The following is a 25,381-nucleotide window of genomic DNA, read 5'->3' as shown; positions in this document are numbered from 1 at the left end:
TAAATAAACCACTTTCCTTTCTAGAGTACTCATGAAGTTAAAAAATTAGGTCATATCACGGGAAGCAATTTGTAAAAAAAAAAAAAAAGTCTTTAAATATTGGTCTTGGTTTGGTTTGGTTTAGCCGCTAAGTTGTGTCCAACTCTTGCGACCCCATGGACTGTAGCTTGCTAGGCTTCTCTGTCCCTGGGATTCTCCAGGTTTGGTAAGTGACCTGATAAAAATTAAGTCTGATAAAAATTATAGGACACACTGTGGCTTATCATACCAACAGTGAACCCGGTTCTCCCCTCAAATGAATTGTGTGGTTCCAGCACATAAAACATAATCTTGCATGATGCTCACACCCACAATCAATTGATATAAGCTGGGCACCTGGCCCAAGCTGCACCAGCCAGAGTTGTCCTGAGATCTTTTAACAAGGGGTATAGACAATAAAAGGCAGTCTGTTTTCAATAGTGGATGTGCAGGGAGCACACACTAGGCATCCATGTTTCTGCTATACGGAGGGAGGACCTGACTTTTTATGGAGAGAAAGTGCAGTCAGTGTACAGAAGGAAGCACAGACAAGAGGCAGCAGGGGAACCTTGGAGGTTCTTAAACACTAGGTTTGCGTTGTTCCAGAATTCCAGCAACCTCTCTGTCCTTCTCATGGTTTGACTGTTCAACATTTACTCAGATTCTTTGAGCAACCATTCATCTCCATTTTTGCCTAAATAACTTATATTTGGGCTTTTCTGTCATGTGCAAAACCCAAATAGATACAAACAATATAGCCAATCATTTTAGGATGCTCTACCTGGCAGCTCAGAATCCAAGTGTTCCTCAAATGCTTTTATAAATGTTGGGTCAGCATTTGAAGCCTGCGACCTCTGAGGGGAACAGCAGATTGAGACGTCTCCTGAGTGGAGAGGAAATTTGGAAGAGCTGAGGCAGGAGTGGCAAGGAAGAACAGGGCAGGAGAGGAGCACTGAACTGTCAGGGGTCCTGCGTAATGCTCACCCTGTGGCTTGGTAAATAATTTAGCTCTGAGCCTGGTCATTTGTCATTTTTTAAAATGCCATTTGTACGTTCTGCCCTAGCTCAAACCTATGGTTCTATGTGAGCTGAGGACAGAAATCACACAGATCCTGATGTGAGCCATCAGGACCTTTTTCCTAAGGACAGTTGGTGCTCTGATCCAGAGCAGAAAACAAAACATTGCAGGATGAGTGGGAAAGGTCGGGTCCCCTTCTTGCACCTTTGGCAGTTTATTGAGGCACCTAAAGCAAAGGCATGGAGGAGTGCTTTATGCTTTGCACAGTGGGTAGTTTTCTCTCTGGTATCCTTCAGAGGCTGCAGGCTGGAACTACTAGTTCCAGGGGCTAGTAGGAAAGAGAAAGAAGGGGTTACTCTGTCATTTGGCAAGATGTTAAATTTTTCTAAGTTTAGGGAGGGAGAATCTGAGAGCCAGAGATTGTTGCAGGGGGAAAAAGATAACAAAAGAGCCCTATGTTCCCCCCCCCCCCCACCCCAACAACCCCTGTCTTCATTTGGTGGACACTGGTCTTCCTCATCCTTCAAACTCATTCTGATGGGCAATAGCATCCATATATTACTACCTAGGTCAGAAGAGTGAGTGGAGACTTCTAACCAGGGGCCCAGGACAGGACTTCTCTCTCTAAATACCTAGTCACAGCTTTTGTGTGGCAGAGAACAGGGGAAATGCCTCATCCTCATTCGACCCAGTTCAAGATCAGTGTGAAAACTTGAAGGACCTACTAAAGCCTATTGGTTCTCAAACTGCAGCATGTATCAGAATCACTTTGAAGGTGATGAAACAAGAAGACTCTTGCCCCATCCCTAAAGTTTCAGACTTAGTGGGATGGGATGGGGCCTGAGAACTGCATTTCTAACAAACTCGGGGGACGCTGATGTTGCTGGTACAGAGATGACAGTTTGAGAGCCAATGTCCCAGAGTAAAGAGCCATTGACTGTGGAGGGTCAGCAGTATTGCGCTCAGGATCTGAAAACTCGTTTCCTCTCTTATTAGCTGTGCGAAAGGAGGATGCATTCTCTGCCTCTCAGACTCGTTCATTCCTCCCTTGTCCCTTAAAATGGGAACCTTCACTCTTCGGGAAGATAGTTTCCACCACATTCCCTCCACGTCTTCCTTTATGTGCTCTTCCAACACCCAACTTACATGCTTTGTAAGATGGGAAACAGGCAGTGAGCAAGTACAGCCCAGTCCTCCATTTGACTTTTCATTTTCTTATCCATAGAGAGGTTACATTTTGTGCTCCTCCAAGTTCCAAATCTTCTGAGGCACGTTCTGCATCTTGGGAGGGATGAGGGGGAAGGCAGGACCCAAGGTACTCTTGCTGTGCCTGACTACACTTATCTCTGAAGCCCTTCTCCCTTTCATGGGTTTCAATTTGCAAGAATTCCCCCAAAATGTAAGGTCGCAGCTGCATAGAGAATTGCTTTGGGAGCATTTTCCAACTTTGGAGGGAAATCATTCTGTGAATGTAGGCTGGAGCATACATTTTGCAGTTCACATGACTTGTTTTATTATATATTTGATTTTATATTTATTGGTTTTCATGAATAAAGGTAAAAAAGGTTTTGATGAGGTGACACATGTAGGAATCTTGTATCTGGAGCTGGCTGCGAGACAGTCTGTATTTGAACCTCTCTGCCTATATATTATGTGCACATACAAAAACACACATGCTCACATACAATATTTAATAAGGAGCCCAATGGTCCCCAACAAAAAACATTAACACTCAATACAAAATGAAGCCAACAGACGTAGCTTCAGCAACAGTTCACTAACTTAGAGCAAATTTTTTTTCTTAAGCTAAAGCAGAGCAGAGAATCTTACATATCATCTCTTTCTAGCTCCTCAAGGGTCTTAACACCCAAGGCCTTAAGCAAGAGGGGACCAGTGCTTTGATAAAGCATAGCCCAAGTTTCTTCTTTTTCAAAAGCTATCCTGAGACTCACAAAGTCATTCCCAAAGCGGAGGTGCTATTAAAAAGCATTTGAAAATTCCTTCCACAAATAGGAAAACCAAAGACTGTTGGCACGTTTTCCCATTTTACCGTGCAAGTTGCTGAAGCTAAAAGAATAATGCGGTGGTGTGACCTGTTGTTTCCGTAAGCAACACCAACACTACAAAGAGGAACAGAAGCACACGGCCTTTATGTGGCCTGCAGTAAAGAACACTGCACATCTGGCGCCGAAAATGGTGGAGAGTGGAACATGAAGACGGCAGTTCCTTCTTTTCCTGGGGGAGGGAACAATACTTCACAAGCTCAGCGTCACATAGCATCACAAGATGCATGCATGGCAGCCACTGCTTTCTTCATACAGATTTGGAAACTGAGGCTCTGTCCAAGCTGGGTAAGTTGGTCAGGGTGATATAACTGAAGTGGCAGAGATGGGCTAGGTATGCAGCCCTCTGACACTTGATTCAGAGCTTATTGAGTTTCTCCAGTTACTGCGCATCACCATATCTCACCTGAACTTTTTTGTCCAGAGGACAGAATTCTTTGGGTTTTGCTGCCTCATGTTCTGTACATCAGAGCACATTTTCTAAAACAAGATCTCAATGTATTGTGTGTGACTCATGAGACAATTCATGAGGTGGTAGGGAAAAACATGGGCTTTGCAATCAGAGAGACAAAAATTCCAAAGGCTTTTAAGGTTGCCATGGAAATGAAATGAGATAACGTATGCCAAGGCCTAGTACAGTGTACTGTGGGCATTCAACAAGTTAGTTACTTTTTTCTTGTGGTCAGTAAGTGGTACCTTCACTCTCAGCTGGAGAAAGTAGGGCACAGAGTAACTGACTAGTGGTTTTAGACTTGTTTCAAGAGAAGGACTGGCAGGGGAGGGGTAAGAAAGAAGAAAGTGAAGTCGCTCAGTCGTGTCCGACTCTTTGCGACCCTATGGACTGTAGCCTACCAGGCTCCTCCATCCATGGGATCCTCCAGGCAAGAATACTGGAGTGGGTTACCATTTCCTTCTCCAGCGGATCTTCCCAGCCCAGGGATCGAACCCGGCTCTCCTGCACTGGAGGCAGACACTTTAACCTCAGCCACCAGGGAAGCCTGGGCAGGGTAGGGGGATGCAAAACTCAGTGCTTGGTTGGTAATGGCTTTTTCTTAATGATTGTTGCTGCTTAGTTGCTAAGTCGTGTCCACTGTCTTGCAACCCCATGGACAATAGCCTGACAGGTTTCTCCGTCCATGGGATTCTCCAGGCAAGAATACTGGAGTGTGTTGCCATTTCCTTCTCCAGGGGATCTTCCCCACTTAGGGATCAAACCTGAGTCCTGCACTGGCAGGTAGATTATTTGCCACTGAGACACCAGGGAAGCCCTTTCTTAATGATAAATGGGACTAATTTACCACATCATGCCCCAGTTTATTTTTCTCTCCTAGGCAAGAGGACACTGGATATTTGAAAGGACAAGTTAGAAATGATTGTTTGGAGGACATTTTCTTGGAAGTTAACTCAACATAGACAGTTCATATACACAAGGCCACCACTCCATCACAGCAGCGACAAATACGTGGCCTCAAAGGCAAGAGTGGGCTGAAGCCACCAATCTGTCTCCACTGACTATATGTCTCAGTAAACATGCAGAGAGAGACAGCAAAAATATCCTTTCTATCCTAATGAAAAGTAAAGAATTTTAACAACTCATATATGTTAAACAGCTTGGCTATATATGTGAAATTGGCCTGAATCACTCATAGGCAATATTCTTCACATTCTTCAGTGGTTCTTCATATCCGAATATAAACCTGCTTTCAGTAATGTTTTTCTTGAGACTCTTCTGACTCTTCATTAGCATTTTAACCCTTAACTCACAGGTGATAAAACAGCAGTTCAGAAAAATTAATTATTTGCCAAACTTTGGCAGCTAGTTGGGATGAACAAACGTAATTCTCTAGGACATAATTTTATTCCAACATTTAGGGGGAATCTGCATTTCCAAGTTGTTCTGATCATAATATCTGATCAATAAAAGAAGAATTACTTACAGTGGTAGTGCTCTCTACAAAGCGGTAGCTGGCATCCTCATTCACTCATTCTTTTCCTGTGTACCTGGTGTGTGGCAGGAACTGTTACAAGTGCTGAGGATTCAAAGATGGTTAAGACACTGCCCTTGCTCTCAAAGACCTTTATAGTCCGTTAAGGTAGAGAAATGCACAAGCACAGAATTACAAAGCAATGTGATAAATCTTATAAGGAAGATGGGAGCATTGCTTATTGGTAAGGAGAGGTAGATTCTGAAAAGCAAGAGCTGGGAGATCATTACATTCTTCTGTTTGTTCCTGAATCTCTGAAACTTGTTTAATGACAGGGGGTTTTCACAGGAGGGGAATGGATTGGCTTGCGAGGTCCTGTCACCTTAAAGATGTTGTTTTTCTCAGTCACTCTTTTCTGGCATTGTGCCATGAATTTTATAGTTGGGATTAGGTTTTCTGGCCTAGGAAATACTATGTTTCTTTGAAGCCTGACCTATTCTCCCCATGAGTGGTGGGAAATGGTCTATATAGGGAGAGACTGGGGTACTGTAATATAACAGGTATATAAAGGAAATTTAGTGATATCTTAATTTGTTGCCACACAAATAGAGACACATTTGCACACAGGCATATCTTAGATATTTACTAAGTTCCTCAATGGCTGAGGATGGTTCTTAATTTACATTCTGCTTATGATGGCAACCTTTCCACGGACAGTGATCACTACGTAGAAACTTTCAATCAGGTGCATGTTTTGGACAGAGCCAAATGCTTTTCTAAGTTGGGTTAATGTCCTTGAGTCTAAAAGGGAGTCTATGTGAAATGTGTCTTCTAAAAGAAAAATACATCAAGAAGGGATGCCCAGCAAAAATACACTGAAGGCAGAATCATATATGTTTTATTCACTGCTCTATCTTCACTAACCAGTACTGTTTTCCTGGGACATGACAGATGTTCAATAATATTTGTTGAATTAATTAGTGAAGAGTGCTATAATGACAACTGATTTATGTTTGAGGAATACAGGGATAGTCACTCTGAAATTGGAAAAAGTTCATATATTCAGCAACTTCTCAAGCATAAATCAGGAACACTATCTTGCTTTCTAGTATTATAATGAAGTTATAATGGACTTACTTTCCTTTGAAAATGAAAAAATTCACTCGATAGAACTATTGCATATTGAAATCTTTTGCCAGTGTTCTTCCTAGCAGACTTCCTGGCATTTATTTCCCTCTACTTTCTGTTTATGCTGCAGTGTGATTTGCCTCTAACTAACTGTCAGACCAACCTCAGCAAAATTTAAGAAATATACTGCTTCACAATTTGTCAGTCACTACTCTTTGAAACTGTACAGAACATGAATAAAAGAGACCAGCAATTTGGTTTGAGATTCTCCATGGAAAGGGAATTCTGCTCAACTTGCAGGACTCTCTAGGCTGCACTGAGAGATTTCTCTAGAATAGAGATGAGGCAGGAGCACAGGGAAACTCTGGTCTCTGGGGGCAGCTAAGAGGCTTTGTTTTCTTACCTGTTATCAGTAAAGGACAGAAACCACTCACTCAAGCCTGTAGGCATAAAAAATCATCTCCCAAGTTAAAAATCTATAATTAGGGTCATTTGGATATAGAAAATGATGGGGAAACTGGGACAAGATAGGCATTTTGTTGAATCTAGAACCATTCCAGAAGGAAAACAACCTTTTCTTTAAGTATGAAATGGACCATTTTGGAAAATGAGGTGAGCGAACAGAAAGTGCAGTCCCAATTTTAGATATGAGAATTAGCCATCTCTGGGTAATATAACACAATAGTTGCTCAGTTGTGTCTGACTCTTGCTAACCCATGGACTGTAGCCCACCAGACTCCTCTGTCCGTGGAATTCTCCAGGCAACAATACTGGAGTGGGTGGCCATTCCCTTCTCCAGGGGATCTTCCCAACCTAGGGATCAAACCTGGGTCTCCCACATTGCAGGCAGGTTTTTCCCATCTGAGCCTCCAGGGAAGCCCCTTTCGGTAACAGGAACCAAACAAAATCAGTAACAAAAACCCAACAATAGAATAAAAGATAAGTAAGTTGTTTTAATTTTCCCTTCACAGGGATTATACTTCAGCTTCTTTAACTAACTAAGAGGATCAAATTTATTTTTCAAAACCACAGAAAGCAATTGATAAACCTAGCGCAGCTGTCATTCAGCACCAATCCAGTCTGAGCATTGTTAATTCACTTTGAGTTCCTCCAGAATGGTTGTTAAGCATTTAAAAGGAAGCACTAACACTTAAATAGGATTTTTCCCCATCTCTTTTTGGGGATACAGATTTGTTCTTCTCATTAGTTAATTGCTGCTGAAACTAACCTCAGTGAGTCAGTAGTAAGAAAATCAGTTAGCATCTCCTCTTGTAATATCATGCTTTACTTTGAAGGAAAGATGCTGAAGTCTGCAGTAAGAATGAGGTTATAGCAACAAGGGGAACAAGGCTTTCTGGAACTTGTGAATTTAATCCACACGTGACTATGAATTTAATTAACATATATTGTACCACCAACTGTAACCTCTGAACTTGACATCTCATAGCCTTTAAAGGTTCCTTCTCTCCTAGTCCCTCATCCTTGAAACTTTTTTGTAATGTTATTTCACCACCTTCTCCCTATCCTCCAAATTTTATTAGTTTTTGAGCTAGCTACTTAAATCATGTAATTCAGTTCATATGAAAATGTTGCTTTTTAAGTACTTATGATCTCACAGACTCTATAAAAAGCTTCTGTATTCCCTTTTCTAAGAGGTAGGAGAGAAAGAAGAATGAGGATATAACAGCTAATAAATTGCTTTAAATCAGACAGAAGACAAGATCAAAAGGGAAGAAAGAAAACTTTAAAAACAGTTAATTGGGTTGAAAAAAGAGTTATAAAAGGTTTAGCAGGTTGAAGAAAACAGTCTGTGCCAGACAGCAATAAATCTGATTGAGAAGGAGGGGAGATCCCCCAAAGCAGTGATGACTCGGATTAGGGCTTTGAGAAAAAAGTCAGGATTTCTTAAGTCTGACCAGAAAGTCCTCAGAAAGATGCTGTCAAAGAAACTATTGAGGGGAAAAAAAGAGAGAGAAACACTGAGGAGCAGAGGGGTGGTGGATATAATTAATCTTACGCTGAGAGAGGCAGTCAGGTCAGTTACTGCAGCACTATGAGGCAGCAGCCTCTGAGACCACCAGGTAAACCGTCTCAGACGCACCACCTAGACTTCTCACCACTGATTTCATTAACTTCATTAATATGGTAAGGATATTGGAAAACATTCATTCAATTCTGTCATTCAGTAGATGAAATTGAGTTCCAAGTGGAACTCAGTTCCACCATTCAGCAGTGGTTGAATGATTCATTTAAAGAAAATAAAAAGCAATTGCTTTGGGGCTAAATCCAGGTCTCCTGGCTCCTGATCAGCAAGCATCCTTGCCATCATGCTCTGCCATCAAACTGAAAGGGGAAAGATCCTGCAAACAAACAAAAGAATCATCTGTATTCTGTGCCCTATTTGGCCAACATGAAAAATGTAGATGATGCAAGAGGTCGCAGAGTGTATAGCTTAGACTGAAATCACACGGACTGCATTTAAACCCTGGCTCTGCTCTGTCATGTTAGCCAAGTTATTCAGCCTTTCTTTGCCTCAGTTTCCTCTTCTGTAAAACGGAAACAGTAGTGGCACCCTGATTACAGGACTGTTATGAGGATTCAGTGAGCTAGCACAGGTAAAAGCTTTTGGAGTTAGAGGTTCACTCTTCTCCCCCACAGATCTATTCTGGTTAATCACAGCATTGGATATCTCTAGTCTCAGATTTATGGCTTACTAAATGTTATTTAATATCATATATGAACTGACTATGGTTTGCATCATTTATTTAGACATTAGAAACTGCTTGGAGTTTTATACTGGGCGAAGTGCTTTGAGCTCCTTGTGAAGAAAATTATGTAGAAACAAGTAGCAATTATCATTACAGCAATGACAGTAATTCTGAAGAGTTCAAAGTGCAGACAGCATTCTCTGGAAATTTCTCTGAAGCGTCTTTCCTCTTGTAAGATTACTTTTTAAAAAACTCTCCACTCACCATGTTCTGCTTCCCCAGAGCTCTGTCCTGTCTCCTCCCTTCTACTTAATAACTTGGAAGGCCCTCTGCACTCAGTTTAATAACCATCAGTCTGACCTTCTAAAGCATCAAACGTCACTATCTGCAATTTTGCCCCAGGGAGTCAACTTGGAAATCAACATGTTATCCTAAGGATGTCTCTCCTGCCAGTGTTTTGGTGAAGAACAGATGAGGATAGTCCCTTGACACTTCAGAGCGAGAATTGAAATAGCAACAAGATCTATGTCTGCAACTGCCATTTATTCCTCCACATGAAGCCAGGGACTATTTTGGGTTCAGCAGTTCCTTCAGAATTTCGAATTGTGAAGCTCTGCTGTGAGAGTAGCAAGAACAAGATTAAAAACAAAATGGTTATAGCTCAGACCTCAAGCCAGCCCTGGAGTGAGAGTAATCAGCAAAATTCAGCTAGGATGGCAGGGAAAGAAATAGGATATACTGCCCACCTTACCTCAGTTTTCCAAACTTTTATCATAGCATCTTTTATTCCTTCCTTTCTTTTTTCTCCAGTTTTAGCCACTGGGAACTGGCTCTATGTGTCATGCTGCCTGAAACATGAATAGAAAACCTGGCCTCTTTCCCCATCTATCCAGTTAGTGCATTTGACAATACAGAATACTGAGAGTCCATAAGACTGTTCCACATGTTTATTATTCAAGTGTACCTTCTGGATACCTCTCATCCCCAGATTTCTGACCCGATTCTCAACCATCTTGGTAGACACTCATCTTGAATAATTTGTTCCAGTCAGTAATTAAAATTTGAAACTTAGAGTTAACTTCTGGATAGGACTTAGAAGCCCATGCCTATACTGTAGGATGATCTTTCTTAAAATTTCTTATTTTTTGATATCTGGTTTCCTTTATGTTTTTATTGGAGGAAAACTGCTTTACAATATTATGTTGGTTTCTGCTGTACAACAGTGCAAATCAGCCATCATTCCACATATTTCCCCTTCCTCTTGATCCTCCGTCCCCTCCCCCCATCCCACGGCTCTAGGCCATCACAGAGCACCAGGCGGCTCCCCGCGTTACACAGCCACTTCCCGGCTATCCATTTTACACACGGTAGTGTGTATATGTCGATGCTCCTCTCTCCGTTTGTCCCTCTCTCCCCTTCTCCTGCAAGTCCATTCTCTATATCTGAGTCTCCATTCCCTCCATGCAGGGCGATCTTAACAGATGACTAAATGAGGACTGGCTATTATTTTTTAAATTTATCATCCTTTACAATGACACTTTGCTACTGTCTATTTCTGAGAGAATGCAAATTTAATTCCATTCAGTCAACAGCAATTCCAAAGTGCTAAAAAAAGACATGGCTACTTGGTACATCAGCTTCTGCTCAGAAATCATCTTCAAAGGATAAAGCATTAACTCCTCAGTGTAGCATTCAAGGCCTTTCACAGATGGCTCTAACTCACTGTTCTAGCATATTCCCCTTTACAAGCTTCCCACTCCACCCAAATAGATGGGCATTTTTAGGGTTTGCTGACCATAACTTGAGCTTGTTTAACTTGTAGTTCTACCTATGCTGTAACTTTTACTTGGCAGACTTCCCCCCACCTTTCTCCAACCTCCAAAAGCCAGCTCAGGTTCTGTTTCTTCTCTCAGACCATTCTAGTCCACTGAAATATTGTCCTAAGAATTTTCATTCCTTACTTTTGGTCACATTGACTTAGCAAATAATTATATACTCCCTCATGATTTTCCTTCTGCTGTTTTATTTTTTCTTTCTGGTATTTACAAATGTTTGTTGTTTATTGTTTTCATTAAGAGTACAAGATGTTAAACTTATTGAGATCAAAAACCATATAAGCATGAGATTTCATATCTTCAGTGGGGTTCATTTATGTATCTGGTGCTCACTGATTGATCAATATCTTTCAATCAGGTTTGTCTCTGCTGACAAGGGATGACATTGCAGAAATGTACCTAGCACTGAGGCTGAAAACACCAATTTTCTTCCCTTTTAGAGCTGTAAATTAGTTCCATGATGTGAGAAAAATAGTTTATTCATAGTGCATCATATAAAAAGCAGATTCATCTAGTTTTAATCCTTCATGTCTTCTTTCTCAACTTCTCTCTCATTTCTCCTAATTGCCAACACCTACATGATCTGCTGAAGGCTGCCTGCTACAAGAAGAGGTGCTACTGGCAGACACCTCAGTCTTCTGGTTGATGGTCAATACTTAAGACTTTAGAAGTGTCTGTATATAATCTAATTCAGGGGCAGTTTGTGCTGTGTTTGTGCATGTGTGGTCATGCATGTTTAAGAAAGTGAAAATAAAATAGTAAATTCTTGGGAGACTTTACCATGGAGAGGTTAATAAGATTACAAATTGCTTCATGTTCTGAATGCCAAGGTGGTAAAGCAGAAAATTCCAGCAAGCAAACAGGCAGGTACCATCAGAAGGTCTGTGTTAATATTTCCTGGCAAGTCTTTACATCCATCTGCTTCTGCCTCTTCTCACTGTATTGCCCTGGATTTTTTTAATTTAAAACTTAAGACAGGAAATATCTTGATTTTTTTCCCCCTGAAGCTTATCTATAATGTAAATGTTAAAATTCATGTTTCAATTACGTTTCTGTTTAACTTCTCAGTAAGCCATTAGCTCCATAATTGTGCACATCAACACTTCCTCCCAGATCTGTGCCCTTTGCCAGCTTCACTGCAGTCCTCTACCTCTGCCCCCACCGTCCCAGTCTTCCACTAGCAAACAAACCCAGCAGTAATTGCTAATGACCAAGCACGTAATTCTGGAAGCGTTGAGCTTTTTCATTTGTCGCAACAACGCAGAGAGCTGTCTGGACATGCAGCATAAAGTCAAAGCATTTTTAAAGATTCCTAGCCATCTTGTCTCCCCTCCTCCCACCACTAAAACACAGTTGTTTATTTCATCTGTAGACTGCAGAGTTATAAAATTCATCTATGCAGTTACACACACTTAAATAATAATTTTACATTTGTATCCAACAACAGTTGAATATATACTTATATGGAAACACAGAGTTATTCATAAAAAAATGTAAAACAGTAGGAAATAAATAGCCAGGAATGAAAGTACTTTCTCTATGTGGATAGGGTATTTGAGCACCTCTAGCATATAAATGATTGGACTTAATGACTAATTAGCTCCAATATAAGATCTTATTTTAAGGCTTTTCAAGGGATCATGCTAACATTTATTTAATGTATGGTATCTACATTCTTACATATGATGCTGTTACTCTTATTTAACAACTACTTAGTGAGCACAGTTTTGTTCCTGGTTGTTTTATACTGATTTTTGTCTATACCAAATGGCTGGAAGTATCCCTGTAACAATTTTTGTTCACTCAGAGGCTCAAAATGTCAGAATAGAAAATAGTTAAAGTACTTATCACTGCCTCAGCAAAATCCCGCAGTGCTGTAAAGGAAACCGCAGTAGATCTTTAGGTCAGAGTCCAGTTTCAGTCTAACACCACAGTCCTTCCATCTGCATCACACTGAAGGACGCAGTTGGATTCTTCTGAGGAAAACCAGTCTTAATGTTGTCAAAATCAGGAAATTATCCTGAGATAACCAATGTCCATAGGAAACACTTCCTCTCATTCTGAAACCACGGCCAAAGAGGTCAAGTCTATACCCTACAAGACCCATAATATTTCTTAGAGATGTATTTTTATTGGTATGTGCTTATGTTCATGCTTAATTACAAAGATGAAGGAGAGGAAGAGGGATTCACTATTGAAGTTGATTCTGCTCAGTTCAACTACCCCCATATTTTTTTTATCAAATAGATACATGTCAAGATATATAACACTCCTATAAACAGATCGTGTTGGCATCTTCATATATACCCTATCCATGATCACCTAGGATCTGTAGACAGATCTAGTCTGTGTAATAAATACGTAAATAAAACCCCTGACTTCCTACTGGAAGATAAGTACAGATCTTAAAAAATGTGTTTGTTTTCTACCTTAAAAAGGCGGGGGTAAGGAGTGGGAGAGGGCAACACAGAAAATTTTCACAAATAGACTTTCTGAAGCTATACAGGAGCTAAGGATGGGAACTGGTAATTGCCCGCAGAGGGGTCCGGTAGGCAGGATTCATTTTTTCCTTTTAACCTACTATGCCTGCTCTATTAGGGACATCCGAGAGACCGGAGTCTGAGAGAAGCGGTTTGGCCTGCAGCGCTGAAACCTCTCGCCCTGGCCAGGCGTCTCGGCCCCAGGTGGATGCGGCGCTGGGGCCGGACCGCTATCCGCGGTGCTGAAAGGTCGCGGGCGCCCACGCAGTCCCCTGGCGTTGCTGTCCAGGGTGCTGAGCGCCGGCCGCCGCAGTCCCGGAGGCCAGCCCGAGCCCCCGCCCCCGCCAGTCTTCTGCAGAGCCCTCCCACCCAGCACGACCCGCCCGCCTTCCGCCAGCCTGCTGTTGACGTGGAGCAGGCGGCATAAATCAAGTCTGTGGGGCATGGAGGCTGCTGTGGCGGCTGGAGCTCAGCTTGCCCGGGGCGGGAACTCCCCTTTCCTTCGCCTCGCAGCGCCCACACCCTGCCTTCTCCCTAATTCTTCCCTGGATGATAGCACCCTAACGACAGCAGTCCTGATAATAAGGTCAGAACGACACGGTTGTTTGTTTTGATCTACAGAAGGGGAGAAAAAAACAAAAAACAAACAGCAGCCTAAACATCTCTGAAAACTGCATCGCAAAATGGAAGAGACAGAGGGTCCCACTACTGTTTCAAAAGAGTAAGTTATTCCGTACGTATTCTTGCGCTTCCACCCCATCGCTCCATCTGCACTATCCCCATTCACCCCTTCCCCAAGCAGCTCACCTCGAAAATACTTTATAAAGCCCTAGGCGGGAGTCTAGCCGGACGCGCGCACACGGAATACCGCACCCTGGGTGCACAAATTATTGCATTTGCCCACGCTCACTTGCTCTGCCCAGCTGTGGTCCCTTCTGGGTTTGCAGCCAGCCAGTGCCAGAACCACGACCTGGGGAGGGGGTCCCCTTACCTTGTCTTCTCCAGAGGGTGGTGTTCGCCCGGCCCCTGCAGGTTCCAAGTGTGGAGGAGCCGCGGAGCAGGGAGGGAAGGAAAGACAGCGCCTGACCTCCCCGAGGTTTTGTCTTCAATGCAACGTGAGCTCTGCCCTCATCAAAGATGGCCGTCCCTTTTGACGTCAGCAGCTTTTAATAGCCATCTCCTGGAGGGGCGGGGAGGAAGTGTGTTGCGGGGAGGGCGGGGGGAGGACGCGGGCGGGGGTGGGAGGGGAGGAGCCGCGAGGTATGAGCGCTTGACTCAGCTCCCAGCTCGCTTTACTGCAAAGCTTCGTATTTTAGTCTTTTATAGACACCCGAACGGGACTATTCTTATGATTCCACTTTAACACCCGGGAACGGGCAAATTCATTTATCTCGCGACTGGTCTTCTGATACTGTTTTGTTTGTATAGGTGTGTGTCTGTATGTATATGTGTTATATACATGGAATATATGCGATTATATGTATGCAAAAATTTTCCCCTGCTGAGCTGAGTCTTTGGTTGAGTCATGAAACGGAAGGGGAAGGCAGAGGAGGAGTAAGGGGGTGGGGGATTTCAGCTGCAACTTGCTTTTTCTAAAAAAGCTGGTCCGAAGGGGCATCCCTGTCAACCCCCACCAGCTCCATATATGGTCAGGCTACGTGGGTTGCTATTTTTATGAGTGATTTCTTCATTTTATCAAAGTAGCATCGAGGGCTTGGAGTTCACATTAATGTGGTCAGTTGCGGAGAGAGACTAGTACACGTTATTTTAAAGTACGTCAGAGCAATCACCACTGAGAGATTTCAAAGGAGTTGGGGGAAAGGGTAGGGAATGGTAGGTAGTTAACCCAACCAGCGTGGGTTTGCTGAGTTCAAGGCTTGGAGCTGAGAGTTGTTTGAGGAGGGCAAAATAGATGACGCTGTTTGGGTTTGAATTTGCAATCGGAGCCTAGGGTTTGATGTTGAACTTCTTAGGAATAGTCCACAGAGGCGCCGTAGATGCCTTATAGGATCGACTAGGCTTCTGGGGAGCGGGTAGTATGTGGACAGCTACAGGTTCAAGGACTGCTGGGACGCTACAAAATTCTGCTGGTTCATTCAGTGCGCAAACCCTGGGTACCAGACGAGGCTGGCCTTCCGATGCTCAAACCAGGATGTGGGCGAGAGAAGCTAGTAGTGCTGGTCATAGGAGAGATTAAAAAGAATAATCATAAAGCAATAATCTTGGCCTTTGTTGTGTGCTCTAGGCGCGGTGGAGGGCGCTTATGCAAATAGTCCCGCGGTGGCAGCCTCTCGGATGATTCAGAGGTGTTGGGGAGGCTGTCTCGGGGCTCTCCGCGGGGAGGGCAAGCTGGGGAGCGCGTGGGAGGGGGACCTCGGCTGAGGAACTGTTTGTACTTTTCCGGGAAGGATGAGATTAGAAGTCGTGCTTCGCAGTGTTAAAATTTGATGGCCCCTTTTACGCGACGGAAAATCCTTGTCTGGGGGTTGGGTGGGGGACAACGTAAGACTTCCACCCCCCCAGACCCCGCAACACACAACCCCGCTCTGAGGCATGAGAGCCAGCTTAGGTTTTTAATGCACAAGGAGAGAGAGAGACAGAATGAATCCCAGGAAACAAAGGAGAGAAGCAGAGTTGTAAAGGGAACATTTATACCGAATAGAACTGTAAGAATTTAATAAACAATACCTTTAATTGAAATAAGTGGATGTTATTGTCTCTTTAAAGACTTCTTGACCAAAGGGTATTTTGAAATATTAATGTTTTCAACAATAATTAACAAATAGTGTTTGGGTTTTTATTAAAGCTGGATTCTGAAAACAAGACGTGTTGCTGAAATGTGTTTGCTTCATTAAACATTTAAGATTCTCATACAGTTAAGAAGAAAATCTGCCTGGTCCTCCGATACTTGGCCATGAAACTCCTAGTTACAACTGTCACCTTCATTGTAAAGCAAGCTGGTATGGGCTGGGAGAAGTGAAGGCGAATGCACTGCTGTCACAGCAAAACCCTTTATGATCAAGATTCTTTTCCTCTAAGTGTGGCTTTTTTTTTAGCCCATAAAAGTTGAGGGGTTGGGGAGCCTGCAGGGGGAAGAAAGGAAATATGTGTATGGCCTTCAGTCTGAAAGTCATTCAGACAGAAAATTTTGTGCAGGAATGGAGGAGGTGGGGGATTTTCCAGATTAAAAAAATAGTGAGACTGGAAAAGTACCCACGTCAGTGATGAAGGCTCACCCTGCGGCCGACAGCTCTGTGGCAGTCACAGGGGAGGACTGGCTTGGTATTCTGAATTTTCAACTGCGGATGCCCCACACTGACATCTTTAAGAATTACATACTGAGGAGGGAGTCAGGCTGATTCAAAACATCACAGAAAACACCTCAAGCTCTCCAGGGTTATGCTGGGTGGAGGCAGCATTTCCCATTCTCTTGTGCTTCTGTTAAAAATGATGCTGCTTGAGATGTTCTTCATTTTGTTCTGAGAAAAGAATAAATTTGGAAAACGTAAACATTGGATAAATATAAGTCTATTCAGGAAAAACAGGCCTCTTTAAATGCATTTTAATGTGATAATGAGATTTCCCCCCTAGGGTTTTCTCCTTGCTTGATTAAAAAAAAAATCCATAGTCATCCTTGCCAGTAGGGAACCAGCATATTTATGTTATTCAAGATCCGTAAAGGCCTAAGCCATACAGAGAAGGAAAGTGACGGAAAATTTGCTCTGAAATGATTCAGCTGCCTGTGAGTTATTTCTACAAAGATCCAACATGTAGAGTAACGAATGCTTAGGAACTCATTTGATGAGTAATGAGAAAATTACCTGCTCTGCTGGATGGATATTTACACTATGCTAATTTAATCTCTGAAGCTTTTTCTGGTACACCATGCACCAAAGTATCCTGGTTTGCAGTAACTCCAGATGTAAGATATTTAGTTTATATCTCCCCGGTAAGGTACAAGATACAAACTTCCCTGGTGGCTCAGATGGCAAAGTGTCTGCCTGCAATGCAGGAGACCTGGGTTTGATCGCTGGGTCAGGAAGATCCCCTGGAGAAGGCAATGGCACCCCACTCCAGTACTCTTGCCTGGAAAATTCCATGGACGGAGGAGCCTGGTGGGCTGCAGTCCATGGGGTCACTAAGAGTCAGACACGACTGAGTGACTTCACTCTCACTGTCTCTCACAAAGAATAGTTATAAAAAAGTTTTTATAACATGTTATAAGGTCTTTCCAAAGTCAGTTTGCAAGTAGTTTAGAACTAGCCCAGCTCAGAACCCTTTTCTCCAAGATCATACCTATGAACAATATTTCAAAATATTGTGAGTGCACAAGAATACACAATTTGACAGATCAACCATTTTAATTCCTTGGTTTCCTTTCCATGTGGCTTACTTGCCGTTTTCTCTTTATACATTTTTCCAGCTCTGACCCCAACCCCTGCCCCATTTATAGACAATGACTTAATAGTACCTGGGGAAAACGTAAATGCTCTAAATCTAAACTCATTGTTCCCTGAAACCTCTGAGGCAGAGACATATCTTGTAAGATGCAGAAGGAGGACTAAGGAGATTGGTTTCTGTGTCTGGCTTGCTGCGTTGGAAAAAAAAAATAAGACTGAACCTCAAAATTTCAAATAACTACCTCATTCCTCACTAAGAACAACATTGTAGGGTGGAAGGAGAAGTACTTAGCAGCCAGATGTTGAGTGCTTCCAAACTCCTAGTCCTTAATGCATCAAAATTGTAGAGTCTCTTTTGTACATGAATGCCCCCTAGGATGCTCTCCAATACTGAGATAATGAAGGTGGTCAAGCAGGGAGGAAGGACCCTGTGACAGGAACAAAAGGAAGGAGAAAATAGTAGCTGAAATTAGCAAATTTTCAAAGGGCTATTTGAAAGTGATCACAATATTCCTTCAGTAAGTCTTTCAAGAATTTTATTAGGTATTTTATAAATTTATTAGGTATTAATTTTATTAATAATATATTACAAAATAAATTTATTATTTAGGTATTAAATAAATTTTATAAACTTATTTATAAAATTATTTAATTTTATTATAAATTTATTTATTAATTTTATAAAAATTTATAAATTTATTATTTATAAAAATAAATTTTATTTCTAAATTATTTTATCTGTAACTTCTCTGTACCTTGGTCCTCTCAAGGGTTAAATGGGGACAATAATTCTAACCAACTCACAAGGAAATTCTGAGGTAATGATTCAGTAAATCTCTCAATTTGATGAGACTTATAACTTTTCCTCTAAGTAGTGACATAACTCTGCTTTACTATGAAGGGTTGATTTTTTTCATGGCTGCTAATGAAATATGTATCAATTAATGACTCTGGTTTCTTCACCTGTATTGGTTCATTCATTTACCCAACATTTACCTGCCATATGCTTGACACTAGAATATATTGGGGTTTTAGTAAAACAGAGGGGGGAATTGAGGATTAGAGAGGTTAAGTAATCTAACCATAGCTAATAAATGATACAGCTGGAATTTGTGCTTTGGTATAGACTGGAATCACTGTGGTTTAGTACAGATTCTGCCAGGCCCATTGAACTTACTCCATCTGTATCTCTCCAGAGAAACAGAACCAATAGATAGTGAATAAATATAGAGAGAGACATACATTCTCTCTCCCCCATACTACCCTCCTCCTTTTTGCTCTCTAATATGTATGTGTGTGTATATGTATCTGTACTCTGTACATATATGTATGTATGTGTGTGTATATATATATATAAAGACATTTACTGTAAGGAATTGGCCCACATGATGATGGAGCCTGACAAGTCTCAAGACCTGCAGGGTGAGTCAACAAGCTGGAGATCAAAGACACCAAGCCAATGATGGTGTAGTTCTAGACCAAAAGCCAGCAGGCTCAAGATTCATGGAGAACCATTGTTTCGGTTTGAATCTGAAGACAAGGGAAAGCCAGTGTCCCAGTTTAAAGGAAGCCAGGCAAGAGGAATTCTGTTACTTGGGGGAGAAGCAGCCTTTTTGTTCTACTCAGGGCTCTAGCTGATTGGATGAGGCCCACCACGTTAGGGAGGGCAATCTGCTTCATCAGTCTATTGATTTAAATGTTAATTTCATCCAAAGACACTCTCAGAGAAATGTTTGACCAGATAGCTGGGTACCCTGTGGCTCAGTCAGGTTGACATAAAAAATTAGCCCCCATACCCTCCCTTTTCAGGTAACATCAACATATTATGGTTTCTGTATGACTAATTTCTTTAGCAGCTTTAAGGTTCCATCTGCTAATGGGCTTAGCAGGTGGCACTGGTGGTAAAGAAGCCATGTGCCAATGCAAGAGACCCAAGAGATACCAGTTAGATCCCTAGGTTTTGGAAGATCCCCTGGAGGAGGGCATGGCAGCCCACTCCAGTATTCTTGCCTGGAGAATCCCATGGACATAGGAGCCTAGCAGACTACAGTCGCAAAAAGTTGGACGTGACTGAAGCAACTTTGCACGCATGCATGCTGCTAATGGGATGAGTCTATGGATCACTGACCATAGGTTTGGTTGGGATGGATTTCAAGACAAGATCTAGGCTGGAAAGATGATTACTTAGAATAAGCAGAAGAAATGCAGTCCAAATAAAAGGATGCCAAGTACAATCAAGGAGGGAATTCAGAGATCAATACCTAATAAGGAGCGTAAATAAAAATTGGGTCAGAAGAAACACTCAAAATATACTTGAGAGAGTCAGCCAGAAGTCAGAACAGAATGTCGATATCAATGTCAGCTACTGTTTTTCAGGGGATGATATGAGATCTTCAATAAGAATTGATTCCAAGAGCCAGGAACTCTGGCAGTGAAAATCAGGTTGGGATAGGTTGGTTTGAATAATTCAGGATATGGGTGGGATGGAGCAAGGCTCTCTGGGGCCGTTCTGTTAGTGTTGGCCATGAAAAGCAATGCAGTTCTGCCAGCTAACAGGTACCAGGCTGGGCAAGGCACTCTAATATCTCAGCAGATAGCATCAATGATCTATTGCTCATATCCGACGGACTTTCCATCTTTTTTAACCTCTGACTTCACTTGATGATTTGTACAACTCATTCCATTTCCTAAAGTGCTCTCTCATGTGCTCTCATCTGTTTGTACCTTCTCTGTTGACTGCCCATTTTCTGCAGCAGAAGAGTAAAATTGTGGTGTCCCACATGTTAAGCTGGACATTTCCCTGAGCCCTGCACATATACCCATGGAACATGTCCTGACTCTACATCATGAAAACTTTAATACTCTAAGCCAAAGAGAAGAATATTGAACGGTTCACATTTGTACAAATTGTAAAGCACTGTGACACATGTGATCTCTTTTTATTTTCACAATTCTCTGAGATATGGGCTTCCCTGATTGCTCGGGTGATAAAGGATCCACCTGCAATGCAGGAGACCCTGTTTTGATCCCTGGGTTGGGAAGATCACCTGGAGTAGGAGATGGCAATGAAGTCCAGTATTCTTGCTTGGAGAATTCCATGGCCAGAGGAGCCTGGTGAGCTCATGGGGTGAGTTCATGGGGGTCACAAAGAGTCAGACACAACTAACTCTTTCAAGTTTCCAAGTCCCACCTTCTTTCATGATCTTCAGAAACATATTCCTAGCTTCTTATTGAATACTCTGTCATCTGAAGAGGCAAAGGCATTTTGAACTGAACATATTTATGCATCAATTGATTGCATCCACCCTCTTCCTCTTAAATCCTTTTTATAAAATTCTTTTCTTTAAAGAGGATAATATGAAGTATTTATCTGGTCTAGTCTTACATCTGATGCATAGTCCTATTCAGTTCAGTTCAGTTCAGTCGCTCAGTCATGTCCAACTCTTTGCAACCCCATGAATTACAGCATGCCAGGCCTCCCTGCCCATCACCAACTCCCAGAGTCTACTCAAACTCATGTCATCGAGTCGGTGATGCCATCCAACCATCTCATCCTCTGTCATCCCCTTCTCCTCCTGCCCTCAATCTTTCCAAGCCTCAGGGTCTTTTCAAATGAGTCAGCTCTTCGCATCAGGTGGCCAAAGTACTGGAGTTTCAGCTTCAGCAACAGTCCTTCCAATGAACATCCAGGACTGACTTCCTTTAGGATGGACTGGTTGGATCTCCTTGCAGTCCAAGGGGCTCTCAAGAGACTTCTCCAACACCACAGTTCAAAAGCATCAATTTTTTGGCATTCAGCTTTCTTCACAGTCCAACTCTCACATCCATACATGACCACTGGAAAAACCATAGCCTTGACTAGATGAACCTTTGTTGACAAAGTAATGTCTCTGCTTTTTAATATGCTATCTAGGTTGGCCATAACTTTCCTTCCAAGGAGTAAGCATCTTTTAATTTCATAGCTAAAATCACCATCTGCAGTGAATTTGGAGCCCCCCAAAATAAAGTCTGACACTGTTTCCACTGTTTACCCAACTATTTCCCATGAAGTGATGGGACCAGATGCCATGATCTTAGTTTTCTGAATGTTGCGCTTTAAGCCAACTTTTTCACTCTCCTCTTTCACTCTCATCAAGAGGCTTTTTAGTTCCTCTTCACTTTCTGCCATAAGGGTGGTGTCATCTGCATATCTGAGGTTATTGATATTTCTCCCGGCAATCTTGATTCCAGCTTGTGCTTCTTCCAGCCCAGTGTTTCCCATGATGTACTCTGCATAGAAGTAAATAAGCAGGGTGACAATTACAGCCTTGATGTACCCCTTTTCCTATCTGGAACCAGTCTGTTGTTCCATGTCCAGTTCTAACTGTTGCTTCCTGACCTGCATATAGTTTTCTCAAGAGGCCGGTCTGGTGGTCTGGTATTCCCATATCTTTCAGAATTTTCCACAATTTATTGTGATCCACACAGTCAAAGGCTTTGGCATAGTCAATAAAGCAGAAGTAGATGTTTTTCTGGAACTCTCTTGCTTTTTCAATGATCCAGCAGATGTTGGCAATTTGATCTCTGGTTCCTCTGCCTTTTCTAAAACCAGCTTGAACATTTGCAAGTTCATGGTTCACGTATTGCTGAAGTCTGGCTTGGAGAATTTTGAGCATTACTTTACTAGCATGTGAGATGAGTGCAATTGTGCAGTAGTTTGAGCATTCTTTGGCATTGCCTTTCTTTGAGATTGGAATGAAAACTGACCTTTTCCAGTCCCATAGCCACTGCTGAATTTTCCAAATTTGCTGGCATACTGAGTGCAGCACTTTCACAGCATCATCTTTCAGGATTTGAAATAGCTCAACTGGAATTCCATCACCTCCACTAGCTTTGTTCGTAGTGATGCTTTCTAAGGCCCACTTGACTTCACATTCCAGGATGTCTGGCTCTAGGTGAGTGATCACACCATCGTGATGATCTGGGTCTGCTTCTGTTAGGTCCATACCATTTCTGTCCTTTATCAAACCCATTTTTGCATGAAATGTTCCCCTGGTATTTCTAATTTTCTTGAAGAGATCACTCGTCTTTCACATTCTGTTATTTTCCTCTATTTCTTTGCATTGATTGCTGAGGAAGGCTTTCTTATCTCTCCTTGCTATTCTTTGGAACTCTGAATTCAGATGGAAATATCTTTCCTATTCTCCGTTGCTTTTTGCTTCTCTTCTTTTCACAACTATTTGTAAGGCCTCCTTAGATAACCATTTGGCCTTTTTGCATTTCTTTTCTGTGGGGATGGTGTTGATCCCTGTTTCCTGTACAGTGTCACGAACCTCTGTCCATAGTTAATTAGGCTCTCTGTCTATCATATCTAGTCCCTTAAATCTATTCCTCACTTCCACTGTATAGTCATAAGGGATTTGATTTAGGTCATACCTGAGTGGTCTAGTGGTTTTTCCTACTTCCTTCAATTTAAGTCTGAATTTTGCAATAAGAAGTTCATGATCTGAGAGCCACAGTCAGCTCCCATCTTGTTTTTGCTGACTATAGAGCTTCTCTATCTCTGGCTGTAAAGAATATAATCAGTCTGATTTCAGTGTTGACCGGTGATGTCCATGTGTAGAGTCTTCTCTTGTGTTGTTGGAAGAGGATGTTTGTTATGACCAGTGTGTTCTCTTGACAAAACTTTATTAGCCTTTGCCCTGCTTCATTCTGTACTCCAAGGCCAAATTTGCCTGTTACTCCAGGTGTTTCTTGACTTCCTACTTTTGTGTTCCAGTCCCCTATAATGAAAAAGACATCTTTTTGGGGCGTTAGTTCTAAAAGGTCTTGTAGGTCTTCATAGAACTGTTCAACCTCAGCTTCTTCAGTGTTACTGGCTGGGGCATAGACTTAGATTATCGTTCTGTCATTTTTGAGATTGATTTACAATTATTGAGTACTCGCTATTAGGCATTGTGATGTGTGCTTTACATGTATGATAGCTTAAAGTGAACAGTGTTGGATTTGTGATTCCTGAAGATTTAGCTTCGGGATCAGGGACCAGGCTTGATCACTCTAGAGCTTTTGTGTAGCAGAGCTTTATTAAAGTATGAAAGGGGACAGAGAAAGCTTCTTACACAGACATCAGAAGGGGTAGGGAGAGTGTCCCCCTTGCTACTCTAAGCAAAGGAGTTCTATACTTTTTTAATTAGTTATTAAATAAATAAAAAGAATGTCTCAAGGTTTTCAAGATCTGTGGAGACCCACTGTCGTAATTTACATTTTAAGATAACAGGATTAGCCAGAATGTTTTCAGAAAGGAGAAACTGTCCTTAACAGGATACACTGTTGTTATATAATCCTTAGTACAGAGTTTAAACTGAATTGTTTGTTGTGTAATCATCAGTTACAGGCTTAAAGAAAGGAATGTTTTATGTGACTAAGACTAAGGAATGTAGAGAGAGAGAGAGAAAAAAAAAAAGTTTGTCGTTTCCTCCTCCTTGAGAATTCCAGACCCCTTTCTCCATTTTGAGGGCCCTGGACCCCTTTCTTCCCCTTGGGGACCCCGGGCTTCTTATCAATCTGCCTAGGAATTGACTCTTTCATTCCCCCTTTTCTTTTAGGAGAATTATGTTGCCAAGAGAATGGGGCACCATTTTCATCCCATAACTACTTTCTGGTGTTGAGAGGCGTCGTCCCTAAATTGTTTACGCAGCATATTCTCCTAACCCTCATGTCGAGGGTCTCTGATCCAGCAGCCCCAAGTAATAGTTGGAGGAGGTTGTGGCACTTCTAGGAGCCTGGACGACCGTTTGTAACTTAAAAGCCTTCAGACAGTTCGAAACATACCCCATTGTACAGTTACAGATGTAAGGCAAAACAGTCATTAAGCCAAGTTAAAACATAATCAAAATTAAAAGTCACATTATGTCCATAGTTACATCAGTCCATCTTAGGATTGTTAGATGTCATCAGATCAAGAAGAGGCGTCACATATGATTGTTGTGGTGAAGGTATTCTCAGAGTTGAAGAAAGTCCTTTCCTTGAAGTGGAGAAACCCACCATGGGAAGCCTTCAGTTGATGAGGAGGTTGAAAAGCTGAAAGCTGAGTCACATAGTTAATTCTAAGGCTTCAGGATCTATGACAATATCTGTGCACAAAAACTGTCTGCCATAGAAATAGTCCCTTCTTAGCGGCAGTTCGAGCCCTCCTTAAAGCCATGGCTGAAACTTTATTTATTTATTTATTTTTCTGTGTTATCAGTCCTTATATTTATTTTATTTTTTTTTTAAATTTTTTTTTTATTAGTTGGAGGCTAATTACTTTACATCATTGCAGTGGTTTTTGTCATACATTGAAATGAATTAGCCATGGATTTACATGTATTCCCCATCCCAGTCCCCCCTCCCACCTCCCTCTCCACCCGATCCCTCTGGCTCTTCCCAGTGTACTAGGCCCGAGCACTTGTCTCATGCACCCAACCTGGGCTGGTGATCTGTTTCACCCTAGATAATATACTTGTTTCGATGCTGTTCTCTTCAAACATCCCACCCTCGCCTTCTCCCAGAGTCCACAAATCTGTTCCATACATCTGAGTCTCTTTTTCTGTTTTGCATATAGAGTTATCATTACCATCTTTCTAAATTCCATATATATGTGTTAGTATACTGTAATGTTCTTTATCTTTCTGGCTTACTTCGCTCTGTATAATGGGCTCCAGTTGCATCCATCTCATTAGAACTGATTCAAATGAATTCTTTTTAATGGCTGAGTAATATTCCATGGTGTATATGTACCACAGCTTCCTCATCATGGGTGAAACTTTAAACTCACTGTCGGCCGCT

The 25,381-nt window shown here is 42.0% G+C and overlaps 1 protein-coding gene across 3 annotated transcripts in view; it reads right to left on the bottom strand.

Moving 5' to 3' along the window:
• SNAP25 (synaptosome associated protein 25) overlaps positions 1–14,322 on the bottom strand; it is an 81,447-nt gene extending 67,125 nt beyond the window's left edge. Inside the window, exon 1 of one of the 3 annotated variants that reach the window (XM_020892798.2) lies at positions 14,167–14,322. The gene's annotated coding sequence lies outside the window, so the exon portion shown is untranslated. Of the gene's footprint in view, positions 1–13,982; positions 14,007–14,166 lie in introns of those variants that run through there. The other 2 variants (XM_020892795.2, XM_020892796.2) reach the window with 2 other exon arrangements.
• Positions 14,323–25,381: the final 11,059 nt, after the last annotated feature.

This window comes from Odocoileus virginianus, chromosome 9 (genome assembly GCF_023699985.2).
Source record: "Odocoileus virginianus isolate 20LAN1187 ecotype Illinois chromosome 9, Ovbor_1.2, whole genome shotgun sequence".
Lineage (NCBI taxonomy): Eukaryota > Metazoa > Chordata > Mammalia > Artiodactyla > Cervidae > Odocoileus > Odocoileus virginianus.
The sequence above is the reverse complement of the archived record's forward strand: the minus strand, read 5'-3'. Positions and strand labels throughout refer to the sequence as shown.